Consider the following 14,953-nt stretch of genomic DNA (forward strand, 5'->3'; position numbering starts at 1 on the left):
TATTTCATATGCACGTATAGATTAAATATTAAGACTCCTAACAGTGCGTGTCCATTGTAGTGGGGGAAACCACCATTCAGTGCCAATGAAAACACTAAATGGTTCTGCTTTAAGGTGTGCAAATGTTTATAATCTGTCATTGTTGCAGACCAGACAAGACTGGGCTTGAGACAGAGACCAGAATGGTCTGAAAAAGACAGTGTAAATATTTTTGGGGGTGAATGAAGCCTGGATTTGCATCAGGGTCACTTCGCAGTGAATCCATAGTGTGCTCCTGTTTAGAGACACAATTGCACAAACTGATCATAAGTTGGCAGAGATCAAAAATCAGAGTCTAAGGAGGCTTTCACACCTGGCCCATTGTTTTGGAACCTGGTGCCCCCCCCAGCTCAATTAGTTTGGGCATATGTGAACATGGCAATCACACTTGGATCCACGCCAAAACAACCGGTCTTGGCTCCATTGAAAACGAACTCTGGAGTGGTTCAGTTGAGAAAGCAGTGAGAAAGCAATCCGATCTATCAGTCAAACGAACCAGGCTATATCATAGAATATAATGGGTAATTACTTAAGTTCTGTGAAAGGTAAACAATGTCTGTGGGTGAGCACGTCTTCGCCTAAAATGCCTACTTGTTGCTCTTTGTAGTAGGTGCATTTTAACAATGTTTTCCTGATGAATCCTGGACTCCGGTTCAAAATGATAAATGAATAAATTAGAGCGACATCTATATATATATATGTATATATATATATATATATATATATATATATATATATATATATATATATATATATGTATATATATATATATATATATGTATATATATATATATATATATATGTATATATATATATATATATATATATGTATATATATATATATATATATATATACACACACACACACACACACACACACATCAATAAGCCCTCAAAGCTGTTGTAGTTCCATCAAAGTTGGTTCCATCATGACGGATGACAGCTATGAGTGGAATTCAGGAAAATAAACCGTGGAACTTTGACCAAGACTTTTGCCATGAGAAAGGGAACTGCACCAAGAATAAAAAGCAACATTTTAACAATTTCAATCCCTGTTTCGGAATAAAGCAATCAATCTACAGGTGTGAAAGCACCTTAAATGCTCCCAATACCATAACAAGACTGTGAAAAGATGATTTTGAATTTGATAATAAATTAAGACAGATTCTGGTCTCGAGTACCACAAAACTTTCGTTTAATTTAGTGGTTCTAAGCCATTGTGCTGGACTGGAGATCCCCCAAACGTAGACAGTAGACCATAAACAGAGTCTTTATTAATGAGCTGATGAGTAGATTCAGGTGAGTTTGACTAGGAAAACATACAAAATGTACAGAATTGGGTGTAATCCATGACCAGGGTTGGGAACTACTGCTGCAATACATTTTTGTTAAACCAGCAAGTCTAGTGAAAATGAAAGTATTCAAATTGTATTTGAGATTGGAATTAAATAAAGTAATATCTATTCATTACAGACGTCACTGCCTGCCATTTTTCTCTTGATATCTGCATAGGGTTTCACATTTCTCAACTTTTGGATGCTTCAATGCTCCACAATTCCTGGTGCAAGTGCATAAGTGACACATACAACAGGGATTCTTGGGAATTTTATTTATTTATTTTTTTAATTTAGAAAGTGTTATGACATCATGTTTTTTTGTGCCGGGGTCTTTAAGGTCCTAGTTGCACTGCTGGATCTCAGCAATGTCTCAGGTTTAGCAGATTGCCCAATTAAATGAATTAAGATATCTCTTAAAAAAAAAAAAACAAGTGACATTCAGCCAAGTATGGTGACCCATACTCAGAATTCATGCTGTGCATTTAACCCATCCAAAGTGCACACACACAGCAGTGAACACACACACCCACAGCAGTGGGCATCATTTATGCCGCGGCGCCCAGGGAGCAGTTTGGGGTTCAGTGCCTTGCTCAAGGGCACCTCAGTCATGGTATTGCCGGCCCGAGACTTGAACCCACAACCCTAGGGTTAGGAGTCAAACTCTCTAACCACTAGGCCACGACTCCCCACAAAGTGATAAATGATTAATTGCATTAGAAATAAAATTACAAACATGGTTGTGTTGGGCCTTTCCTCTGATGTTAGCTAACTACACCAAAACCAAGCTACTGTAAACATACCACAGAAGATAGTGGCCGACAACCAAATAATAATAACCAAATTCATGACCCGGTTGTTCCCAGCATTACCCTGACACCAGTTGAGAAGACATTAATTTATTAATCTGTTACATAGATCAGCACTATATTACTATTTCTGTTAAAAATGATAACTATACATGGAAGCCCACAGTGGCCAAACATATAATCTTTGGTCTTTTGTCTTGAAAAGTGGCATTTCAAGTGAGAGTTATTAAATATATATAATTAATACTGCACATCATGAACATGCTGTAGAATGGAAGGCATGCATCTTCAGGCAGTATTTTCAGACCTGTCGATTGTTTGCATTGTTCTGAAACGGTTTGCTCTCAAAAGGAAACACCAAAATGTGTTTATTTAAGTCATATGAGTAACTGTTTTCTCACTGGTCAGCTGCATCTGTTAATATTTATGATTAGATTTAGATTCCAGCTCTCACTAATTGATTACTCATATATTTATCAGCAGAAATCAAGGCTTCATGGGGACGGATGTCCAGCACCTGTTTCAGAGAAAAACCACAGCATTGTAAAATAACTGGGTGACCAGGTGATTTCACACAAATTGTATTTGTGTGGATATACGATTCCTAAGTGAAAATGCACCAAGTTAGGAAAAACAAATACTTCAAGTGATCAAGTAGTTCATTTACAATCCACCAGGCAATCTCAGACCAACTGTTTTTGTGTGGATCCGATCCAAGTTTCCAAACAAATGCTCCGATCAAGCCAGGTGTGAAAACATCTTTTAAACTTGTAAAGTTAGCAAAAGCTGGTTACATCTTTGGATCCTGCAAGCTGTTTGGATTATGTCTTTCCGTTCCAAAAGGTCATGATGACACGTGGCACCCTAAGGCTAAACTAAACCTGGCCACACCTAGGAGACACACATATATCTAATAGGGTCTCAGTGACACACATGCCTTTGAAACCAAATCTCCACAGAAAACAACTGTAACGTTCACCATTACACAAAACACACACACACACACACACACACACACACACACACACACACACACACACACACACACACACACACACACACACAACTCCTCTTTAGACTGGTCTGTCAAATACGCTTTCCGGCTCATCTTTCGCCTCAAGTGTGTCACTTATATAGGACAGCTGAACCTTTAGTGACTAAATACAACCTATACAGCCTCTACTCTCTAAGCTCTCTTCTCATCACTGCTCCTTCTCCTCATAACTCCCCAAGGTGCTGTCACAGAATACAGGAAACTAGGACGAAAGACAGAGAAAGAGAGCATCAGTTCTAGAACCAGAGTTTTAGTGCTCTCTTTTCAGAGAAAATTAACCCTAGGTCTTCAATCCTGCTCCTGGGGACCTACTATTCCACAGAGTTTAGCTACAACCTTAATCAAACATGCCTGAACCAGCTAATCAAGGTCTTCAGGATCACTTGAAAAATCACAGGTGTGCTGAATAGGTTGGAAATCAAATTTTGCAGGACAGTGGGTCCAAAGGAGCATGGCTGCCAAAGACCTAGGCTCTTAACCATACAGTTAACACACATCTTCACGTTTATATGAGTTCAATGTCTGTTATTAATTAAGGGTGCATTTCCCAAAAGCATTGCTAGGTGCTATGGTCAAAAGCTCCATCGTTACTAACATAGTTCAACAATTGAGCATTTCCCAAAACCACAATTCCAGCAGACATTTGCAAACAGCATTGACAAATTGAGTAGTTGGAACTACAGCTCTCGACCAGTGCTTAGAAGCATAGTTTATTGTTAGCATGACATGTGGACTTATAGATCATGTTCTCAGACTAACATGCTGTACATTCTATATCATTATACGGTGTTATGGTTCAAAAGATGAAGATACAACTCTAACCCTACCTCCTCTTCAATACACCCGTCTGCTATTATCAAGAAAGCTTTAACACCTCGATCAGCTGCTTCAGGTGTGTTTGATTGAGGTTGGAGCAGAACTCTGCAGGATAGTAACTCTCCAGGAGCAGGGTTGGAGATCCCTGATGTCCGGTTTTGGGAAATGGTTGTGACTAGCTGGTTGATTTCTCCAGGAATACACTGTAGTATGTTAGTTAACCAGCGAGTTGTACAAGAAACGCACCACATGTCAGTTATTATGATGAAGGTCACTGATAATTTAGCCATAAGTCTGAAATATACTTCAGATTTTACACATATTACAACAGCATAGTATAACATGTATCCATTTGTACTTTGTACGCTCACATGCTCCTTGAATATTATTTTTTACTTTTTGTTTTATTATTTTTTTTACTAAATGGTTGGTCCACAAGGCCTGGGATTTTGTTTCACAGTCAAAAGAGAAACCAAAGAGACAGAACATCAACAACAAACTTCCAGGCACAACAATAGGATGAGTGCTTGTCTTGGGGGTTAAGAGAAACATGCAACTCTAGTTTAAACTCTAGTCACATTAGCAATATGTTTTAGACAAAAAAGTCCATACTATACATTTTTTGTAGTGTAGCAATATCTTAAGTACAGCTCATACACGTCACTTTCAAATCAATCAGCATTCTGTTGGTCAATGCAGCGAATGCGAATGAACTTGTTGCAAAATCTGCATGGGGAAATCTTTTGTCCTCACATGAAGTTCCAAATCATGTGGAGTCCTACTGAAATGACTAGATTTCACCTGTGTACATTTGCTGAAAACCGATAATAGTGACTACACCGTAAGAGTATGTAGGTGTTTATTGGTTCACTAGGTCATTTAAATCACTTAATCAGGCTGAAATAGTACTGCTGGACCCCTGTCTGTTGAGGGCCCTTAAAATTGACCCAACCTTCCTCCACATTATACTACCCCTGATCATGAAGCTCATGCTTCTTCTATCCTGAAAGATCTTTCCATTATCAATAAGAATTAGTTTCTCCATGGGCAAAATGAGTGGGATGTATACTTCCAGGGCCCCACTGTTTTTGATTGTTGCAGTCTCTCTCTCGTCTCTGATAATCATTTCATGCATGTTGTAAGAGGTCCTCATTACAGAAGAACTGCAGCATTGTGTTTTATCAGTGCATACAGCACTGGCGCTATCAGCGGCTGATAGCGTAATTCAGTATATATGTGGTTTAAGGTGAGGTGGGACCATTGTAACATAAAGAGACTTATTTCTGGGCCTCTTATATAAGCTGTATTTATATCTTTAAACCAATCTGCCAGCATATAGTTCTTTACATGCACATACACACAAACAAGCGCACGTCCAGTTTTTTTGCATCTAATCTTTTTCATATCACATGCCAAACACCTGTTGAAAGGAGAGAAAGTCATAAAGCAACGAAAAGGCCCATATGGTTGGTTTTGAATGTCTTTATAGGTCCAAATGCCTTCACATGCTTGAGCTTTGCAGTTGCAAACACACACACACACATACACACACACTGGGCTATTTATACACAGTTTCCTTTTATTTATCCATGCATTGTTTAGTGCACATCTGCTGCAATCATGGAGCACAATGGACGGGCCACACAACACACACACACACACACACACACACACCGAAAGAGTTTACAAAAGCAATTTACTTGAAACAGACTGTCTAAAGTTGTGCTGCTGTATTGTGAGACTATACCAGATGTTAGCTCTCCAACAAAACCTAGTAAGCTTCCACAATATATAAGCCAAATTCTAATCCCAGAAATCTCTGTAATGGACTGAAGGAATCCATATAAAATTAAATAGTATTTTACCAAATATTTCTGTGTTTTTGTGCTTATTAAAGTAGCATTTCACATTGTTATCTTACATGCTAAAATCAAACTCTATTAAAATTGAGTCTCCAGTGCAGAGCCTATGCACACTCTCTATCTCTTCTGGGATATTCTCAGGAAAGTGCTATGGTATTTGGACATGGGATAAACTGGAAATACTGTGGAAGAAACCTAAAACACAATCACAGCACACATGTTTATCTAACTATCTAAAAAAGGACATACCATAGATTTGCATTGTCTTTATAAAAGGGTAACCCCAATATCTAACCCCAACCAACTTTAACTACCCATGACAGACAAGTCTGAAATAATCTTTACTTAATGAATTAAATGTACCTTTGAGGATGAACCCAAATGGAGGTTTTGCCACTGATTTGCTAAACAGGTCCCACCTAAAACTCATGCCATTGGATAAGGCAGGTTAAGGCAACATAAACATCCTGACCAATCTGACATTGTAATTAATTCTGGTTTAATGTTCACCTGTGAAAATCGTTACGATGTGTTACCAGTGTTGGGGAAAGTTACTTTTAAAGGAATGCATTACAAAATCGTGTTACTCCCCCCCAAAAAAAACTAATTACGTTATGTAGTTACTTTTTATGGAAAGTAATGCGTTACGTTACTTTTGCGTTACTTTTTAAATATGAGCAGGGCTTGATTGTTTTTAAAATAAGAAGTTCTATTCATGACAAATGTGAAAGCGCTTTAATACCAAAAAGTGTAATGAATAAACCTCAGGCTGAATGAAAAATAAATTCACGTCTGTACAGTAGCACAGCAAAAAAACAAAAACAAAAAATATATATATATATTTTATCTATTTGTTATATATATATTTTATCTATTTGTTATTTAACATATTTAATTATTGCAGGTTTGTGTCATATGCTGAGTTTGCATTTCACTGTTTTAATTCACTTTGATGAATACTAAATCTTAATTTTTTTGTTTTTTTGTTTTGTTTTTGTGAGTAGGATAAATTAATGCACATTCACATTGAGTCTAGAACTACATCATGTTCACACAGTGCACACAACGCCTCTGTACTTCAGATTTCTCCCAATATGGAGACAGGAGACTTGTTAGTCAATAAATGGAAAAACAAAGTAACTGGCATTACTTTTTTGAAGAAGTAACTCAGATATTTTCTTGTAAATTAAAAAGTAATACGTTACTTTACTGGTTACTTGAAAAAAGTAATCTGATTACGTAACTCGCGCTACTTGTAATGCGTTACCCCCAACACTGCATGTTACGCATTCAAGTCAGATGTAACACAGAAGAAGCATGAACAAAACAAAATAATTGTGAACAATAAACCCAAAATAACTACATCTGAATTCTAAATGATTAAAATGAGTATTAAAAATGTATACATGGTACCAAAACAACATTTTTGTCTTACATAAATTAAACCAAGAAAGTCTCGTTAATATGCTTGAAATTCCCAATACTGAAGGAAATGTTAAACCAAGGGCTCAATGGTTACCACAGGATATCATGTTAGTCCATGCTTGTAGATGTCTATAACTATATTATACGGCCTTATTAAATTTTAATTTAAATTAAATGTATGCGTTTAGCAGACACTTTTATCCAAAGCGACTTACAGTGCATTCAGGCTATCAATTTTTACATATCATATCATATCATGTGTTCCCGGGGAATCGAATCCCCAACCCTGCGCTTGATAACGCAGTGCTCTACCAATTGAGCTACAGGAAAACTTATAGAACCTTTCTCATGTCTTTCTCAGGCAGATTAAACAAATATATTTTAAAATTGAAAAACACAAAAGTGTAGAGTGCACTTGGCCTAAGTAACCCCCTCAACACACATTTAACAGATCAGATACACTCCAGGGCTGCAGGGCCATCTGTCTGTGATCACCAAGACTTAATGGTGTTAAGACACTCTGTCTTGAACTTCAACACAAGGATTAAAATAGCCTGGAGTTCCTCAGGCTTCTGTCAGCCTGAAGATGAACTGAAGATGAGAGAACTGACAGGTTAAGCTCTTAAAAGCTTCCTCAGCAGGTGTCCAACACATTAAGAAACAAACAGAGACACACACCAGTAGACCTTATCCAGGGTAGATGATATATTTAATATTTCACAAAAGAAAACAAGGCTGTGAGGAACAGATGTGCATTCCATTCAATTGGTCTTACTCTCTAATTGTCCAATGTTACTGTATGTTGAGAAGACTGTACTTAAAGACTGTGTGTGTACCTTAAATAAGGTACACACACACCTGCCCTGAAACTTTGTCAACCCCTGTATGCCCCCATTTCCTGAATCTGAAAGGTTTCAAAATGGGTGACTGAACTGTAAACAAGATCAGTATCGCTAAACACACCCACACCCAAAGAATGCTACATCCCAAAATGAGACAAAACACTGCTAACGTGCAGTGTGTGTTTGTGTCAGAGTGGGTAGAAGACCTACAGTAAGACTCTGTAGTCAGTGTTGGGGGAAACGCATTGCAAGTAACATGATGTTACCGCAGATCTAGACTAAATGTCAACATGCATTTGTTCATCTCATTCGCACAAAATAAGATTCAATATTCTTCTTAATGAATAAAAACAGTCAAATGCAAGCTCAGAATATGATACAAACCTGCAAAAATGTTAAATTCACAAATATGTATTTAATCCTATTTTATTAACCAATAGTGCTGAACTCAATGATCCAGTTCAACCATGGTGATAACAAAAAATGACTTTAGATGTTCATAACATTTGGCTTTCATTGATTTATTGCTGAAAAGAGAAAAATTAGCCCATCCCAGATGAGGAACAGTAACATCACACATTTTCTATAAAAAACTAATTTAGTAACACAATTAGTTACATTTTAAGGGGAGTAACACACTATTGTGATGCATCACATTTAAATGAGTACCGACACACACACACACACACACACACACACACACACACACACACACACACACACACACACACACACACACACACACAAAGCAGTCAAAAGCAGTTGCCCAAGGGCATTCCTATAACACACAGCTGAAAAACATACAAACTTTTAGACTGTGAAGGCTGGCATTGTTGCTGGGTGCTGTTGAGGAAGGTTGTATCATTTCGGTTCGAGTACATTCTTTCCTGCCCAGACAGGAAATGGCCATATGTCATTGCCTCAAGTAACAGTGTTTACTTCCTGTTGCTTTCAGAGTTTTTGAAGGACAATTAGTGAGAAATCAGCTCAGAAAATGTAAGCACAGAGAATGGAAATCGCGTGTGAAATCGCTTTTTAAGAATCAACACATTTGCTTGTCTGCAGTATGAAGGGAGAAAAAGCACATTTATCATGCCAAGCTGGACAAGAACATGGTGGCTTAAAAACTCAACAGGTATTCATAAAGACTGACATTTTTTTTATCCAGCTGTATTTACTCAGTGCAACTTATAACATCTACTGTAAGTGAAAGATATAACACCAACATGTAAAAAAACAAAAACAAAAAACGGAACCACAGAGTTAGAAAAATGATCACCTCCATACTTTAAAACGACTTGTAAACTCAATCAGGTGTATCTAATCACCTTCTCAATGACACAGAGCTATCGTCAGCTGTGCTCATTTTGATTTGATTAGCTGATTCTTTTGTATGCCCTCTGTATTCTCTTGATTACAAAAATGTCCTGAGAAAGAAACCGTAGAAATAATTATTGCTGCGAAAAATGCCTGTTGATGCCAAGGGAATGTGGAAGTCAGGAACTTGAATATTTGTTCTTTTTCTCATCTTTCTTACCCATCAAATTTAATAATAATGATAATGTTAATAATCATAATGATAATCATAATTGTTATTATGAGTAATGTTAATATATAATATTAATAATATTATTATCATATATAATATACTTAATAATATTAAATATTGACCAATGCAACTGATTTCCTAGCCTTTTAGTGCCTTTTCATGCCCAATTAAATTTATTTAAATAATGCTATCAGCTATCATCAGGCTAAAAAAAAGCTGAACGTGTAGAACGTGAACGTGTAGCTGAACGTGTTTCTGAATTACGTACTCAGTGTGTGTATATGTAGCATTCAAATCAATGACCAGGAGTTGGATTTGCAACTTAAACAGTCGAAAGGACTGTTTAGCATGCACGAGTAACTTTATTTTTTAACTCAAAACCAGACACCCCCAATGACCCACTGGTATGATCAATCAATCCTCAGAGTTAAATGCATACTGAGAAAATGAGAAGGCTAATAACTGAACCCTGAGTTAATAAACTGAAGCATCTCGAAAATAAAGAGAGTTTTGCATTAGGTGTTGTGTTATTTTATTTTATTTTATTTATATATATATATATATATATATATATATATATTATATATATTTACATGTACATTTACACTTAAACATTTTCTGACACATTTCATTATATTTATTGCTTTTTAAATTTGTTGTGTGAAGAAATTGAAAGGCTTTTTCTAAAATGAAAATATTAATAAACTAACTTGCAAAAGCAGAGATCCCTCTCTCTAATGTTCAGCAGCTGAGAAGGACGTTGTCAGTGAGCCTAACAAATGAAACTGGGACATACTATATTTTTTGTTAAATGTTAGTGATACAGTTGGTGAAACTGAAGCTGACAGCCCACACATGCATGGCTGACAATCATTATCCCTGAACTTTCACCTTTGACATCACATCCCAGTCACTTCTCTGGACAGACAACAGACTCTGGCTCACCTATGAGGGTCATCTCATCTCTGTAACCTCTGACCTCTACACACATATCAATGAACCCAGTATGTGCCCAACTCAAGCCCTCGACCCTGACCTTATGTTCCTGTTGCAGCTACAGGACAGGTACGTTACTGAAGAACTTTCACACTGGAAGAGGAACACACACAGACTCAGGACAGACAGAAATATACATAAGCTAAAAACATCCCCAAACATCCTCCAACCACAACCAGCCAAAAGTTCTAATCCATATTTAACTTTGGTTACTCCACTGGTATTATGTAAAAACTCAGTGAACATCATCTAAACACTCTCGCTGGGAAAACACACAACTCAACAGGATGAAAACGTGGAAGTGTGGAAGAATGGTTAGCTTACACATTAGAACACAACACACACACAGGAATCCATGCATTCACAACCAAAATACAGCACAGGCCCTGTCCCGCTGCCCCCGGATACAGTCTGTGACCCACACCTGCATGTATGTCAGGAAGCACACGCACTCGCACTCGCACGCACACTTACACTCCAGGCAATTTATCAAACTCTAGCACTCTAGCTAAGATCCTTTTTTTAAGGCATCACCTGACAAGTTTGTTCCAGGCATAAAAATATCTTGTCAAATTTTCATGCAGTATTATACAATATGTATTCTTCAACAAGAAGGCCATCCCAGAAGTGCATTCATTTGTAAAATACTAGTAGTGTACTTGAAATCTTGAACTTAACACAGCTAAAGGTATAGTTCACCCAAATATGAAAACAATCAATCACTCTCCCTCAAGTTGTTCCATACCTGTACGAGTTTCTTTCAAGAATGTTGGTAACCAAACAGTTGATGGTAGCCATTGACTTCCATTGCATGGAGGAAAAAGAACAACAGCAACTGTTCGCTTCATGTGAGGAGAACTAGCTGTTTACTGGTCACCTCTCAAGTCTCTATAATATCCTGTTCCTATATGAGCAATAACAGTCTAGTAATAGCAATTATTTATCATTCAATTTTTTTAACCATTTTAAGCTAAGCAGACTCTGTAAAATAAGAGAAAACTGGACACTTCTCACTTCTCATGAAGACAGAAGTTGGTGGGACTAAAGTGAGTCTGAGGCTGACACTTCCTCTGTGCTTGTGTTCGCGAACAAGGAAGAGTCATTCAGCTGGACAGGATGTGCATCTTCCTCTGCCTCACTGTATGCTACAAACTCAGCTGCAGTATCTGATCGCAGAAACCTGTGCCTCATTCTGTGGTTTAAAGAACCCCAATTCACAGATGTTTATTATGATAATGTATCTGTGGCACTAATTGGAAAAAAAGAGAGAGAGAAAGGAAAAAGGAAAAGAGAGAGGAAGCAAGACAGAAAGAGAGTATAAATAGCATGACAAATAATTTTCCTTGTAATTTTCCTTTTTTAGCAGGCATCACTATTAGACAAGTATAGCAAAAAGTTGTTTTTATTTTGCACACATCAGCATTACCTTTTTTCATGTCATAATTAGGAGTAGTAAGTTATTTTGAATTGTTTAGATATGTGTAAATGTTTGTGTATACATGATAACGTTACTAATGCTTTGGCAGTGTAAAGCTTTTCTAGCATGTTAGTACAACCACTTGAATCTGAATCTGAGAAGGAGAAGAGAGACCGACAGATAGAGAGAGAGAGAGAGAGAGAGAGAGAGAGAGAGAGAGAGGAAGTAGGTTTGTGTTTCTGAAAAGAAACAACAGATGAAGGCTCATTTCTCTTTCTCTGTGTCTCTTTCTCTCTGAAGCATGACCTCTCTGTGGGTAGCTTGAGAGGGACAGGTGAAAGGTCGTGACCTCAACGTAAAGCTCTGCTGGGTGCTCTGAGGGTGTGGAAGAGGGTCACAGGTGAACCCCGCAGGGCGAAACACAATTCTCATGCGCTTCTGACATGCACCGCTCAGGAACATGTGAAGCCAATCATCAGAGCCCAATGCTCAAATGACAACCAATCACAAATAACTTAAAGCGTCCACAGCCCACATCCTCATTAGAGCATGTGGAGCACTTCAGAAAAGGCTTTTTTGTCTGTTCTTCAGATTCCAATAGTCCAATACTGGATTCATAATAGGAATTGGATGTGATGAACCAAGCAGCCTAATTACTGTCGCTCTGCAAACATCATATTATGGAATTTAAAGTACTTTCCCAGTTTAATGTGCAGATTAAGGTACAAGTAGACATTTGCAGGGTGATGTTGAACTATAAACACTGCTGCTCTGTGGGCTTTTCAAAACACTGCTCTGTTTGTCCTGAGCAGCTCTATGTGTTGACATGAAGCCCATTCAGTGGTGTGAGTTTGGGGTGGAACGACCTGTCAGCTCTGTCACAGAGGGAGTGCGAGACCCCAGGCGGATTACAGTCATGAGGCCGTGTAAAAAAGACCATTACGACTGGCACATGGTAATCATCAGATAACACCTCTCATTTTAGTTTTACCGTTAGAATGGAGCTCGTGTTATGATGTCAGGGATGAAAATTGCAATGAACAAGGACTTTAGTAACACACATTAAAATACTGGTATACAGTGTTTTTTAAAGAACACGATCTTTCAGAAATTATTCTAATATGCTTTATTTAAAAATAAATATTTTTTAACAAATAAACTTTTTTTTCAATATAATGCATTTTTGCTAAATGAAAGTGTAAAATACATACATACATATATATAATCATTTTGACCTCAAAGTGTATTTACAAAAAATATATAAAATGACATACTGTAAACAAGTGTACACTTTCAGAGAATTATTAACCATTTTAACCATTAACCGGGTTTCTTCAACTGAGAGAAGTTACCACATTTTTCACCATTCTACAAAGAGCTTTGTACAAATGACAGGGAAATTTTAGTAATAATAGTATATATTGGCTAACAGATACTGCATTTAAGCAGTTTTTTAATTTTCTCTAATGTTTGGTGGTTTGGAGTATTTAGAGCTACACTGCAGGGATTCATCAGTCTATGAGCTTCTCAGTTCAATCGCACAGTCTGGTTCTGCTGTAAGTCAGTGTTTTTATGGAGTTTTTGAAAAGTAGCTGCACACATTGTATACGCTGCATATGTTTCGTAAGCACAGTAGCTACAGTATGTGAGAGGTGTCTAGACAAGACCTTTTGATTACAGGCCATTCCACATCATCTGCCATCCTGCAGAGCTTTCCCTGGGACATAATAATACACTCAGCATGTTGTTTCTTTGTAACTTATAATAGAGCTTATGTAATACACATGTGCACCCACACACACAGAGAAAAGTATTTCTACATAGAGTGTACTAACACTGAGAAAGAGAAAGCTATATCCACCTCCTCTCTGATGTTCTGATGCCAGTGCAAAACGCTGAAGAAAGCAAGAGCACCCTCAGTTGAAGCTGTATCCAGTGCGTATTTGTGTTTGCACTCCGGCGTGCATAAAAAATGTCTATTAAAAGTGTTTTTTTTTTTTTTACGGTGTTGAACAATGTAGCCAATCTGTTAATTAATTTATTGCCTGAGTTTTTGTCGTGTGCTCAGTTTTACAAGCTCAAAAACCAGCTTATTGTAATGATGTAAATAAAAGATTAATTGTGCAGTACAGAGAGATTCATTATAATGTAACTTTGTGAGATCACCATCAACTGAGTGTGGACCACTCTCTGTGCACTAGTATGTAATCGCATGTTTTTTTTAAATATCTGCAAACATACTGTATTATTGCATTTTTATACTTTTTTAAGTTTTTGCAATTATTTTTTTTTTCCACCCACTTGCATAGAATAAAACATTATATTCAGATGTCTCTGTGAAGCACTCTTCACAATGAATATAATTCCAAACCAACATGTTGAAACTATATATAGTTGTATATATATGAATATATATAAGGTCGACAGACCTGGGCTGGAACAACCTGGAAGTCATGCAGTAGACTACTTGAACAATTAATCTGTTAACCAGTTATACAGTGCACTGTATGAATATTACTAAATTACTATATAAAGTACTTATAAACCAACAACAATAACAATTTATTTTTGGTGGTGGGGTGGGGGCGACTGGGTAACAGTAAACCACCTTTTTTCTTTAGGACTACACTACTGGGAAGGAAGTCCCAGTGACATACTCTAAGGAAGTCTGAAGGCCCAAATGCATCAGTGTGCAGGGTTTTAGGTATTTTTAATGTATATATTGAGATGGCCAGAATGTGAATAAATGCTTTTTAACTTTTTTGGACCAGAAGAAGTGCCTTGGTTTCCCTTTTTTCAGCACTCATAAG

Source organism: Carassius carassius, chromosome 46 (assembly GCF_963082965.1).
Source record: "Carassius carassius chromosome 46, fCarCar2.1, whole genome shotgun sequence".
NCBI lineage: Eukaryota > Metazoa > Chordata > Actinopteri > Cypriniformes > Cyprinidae > Carassius > Carassius carassius.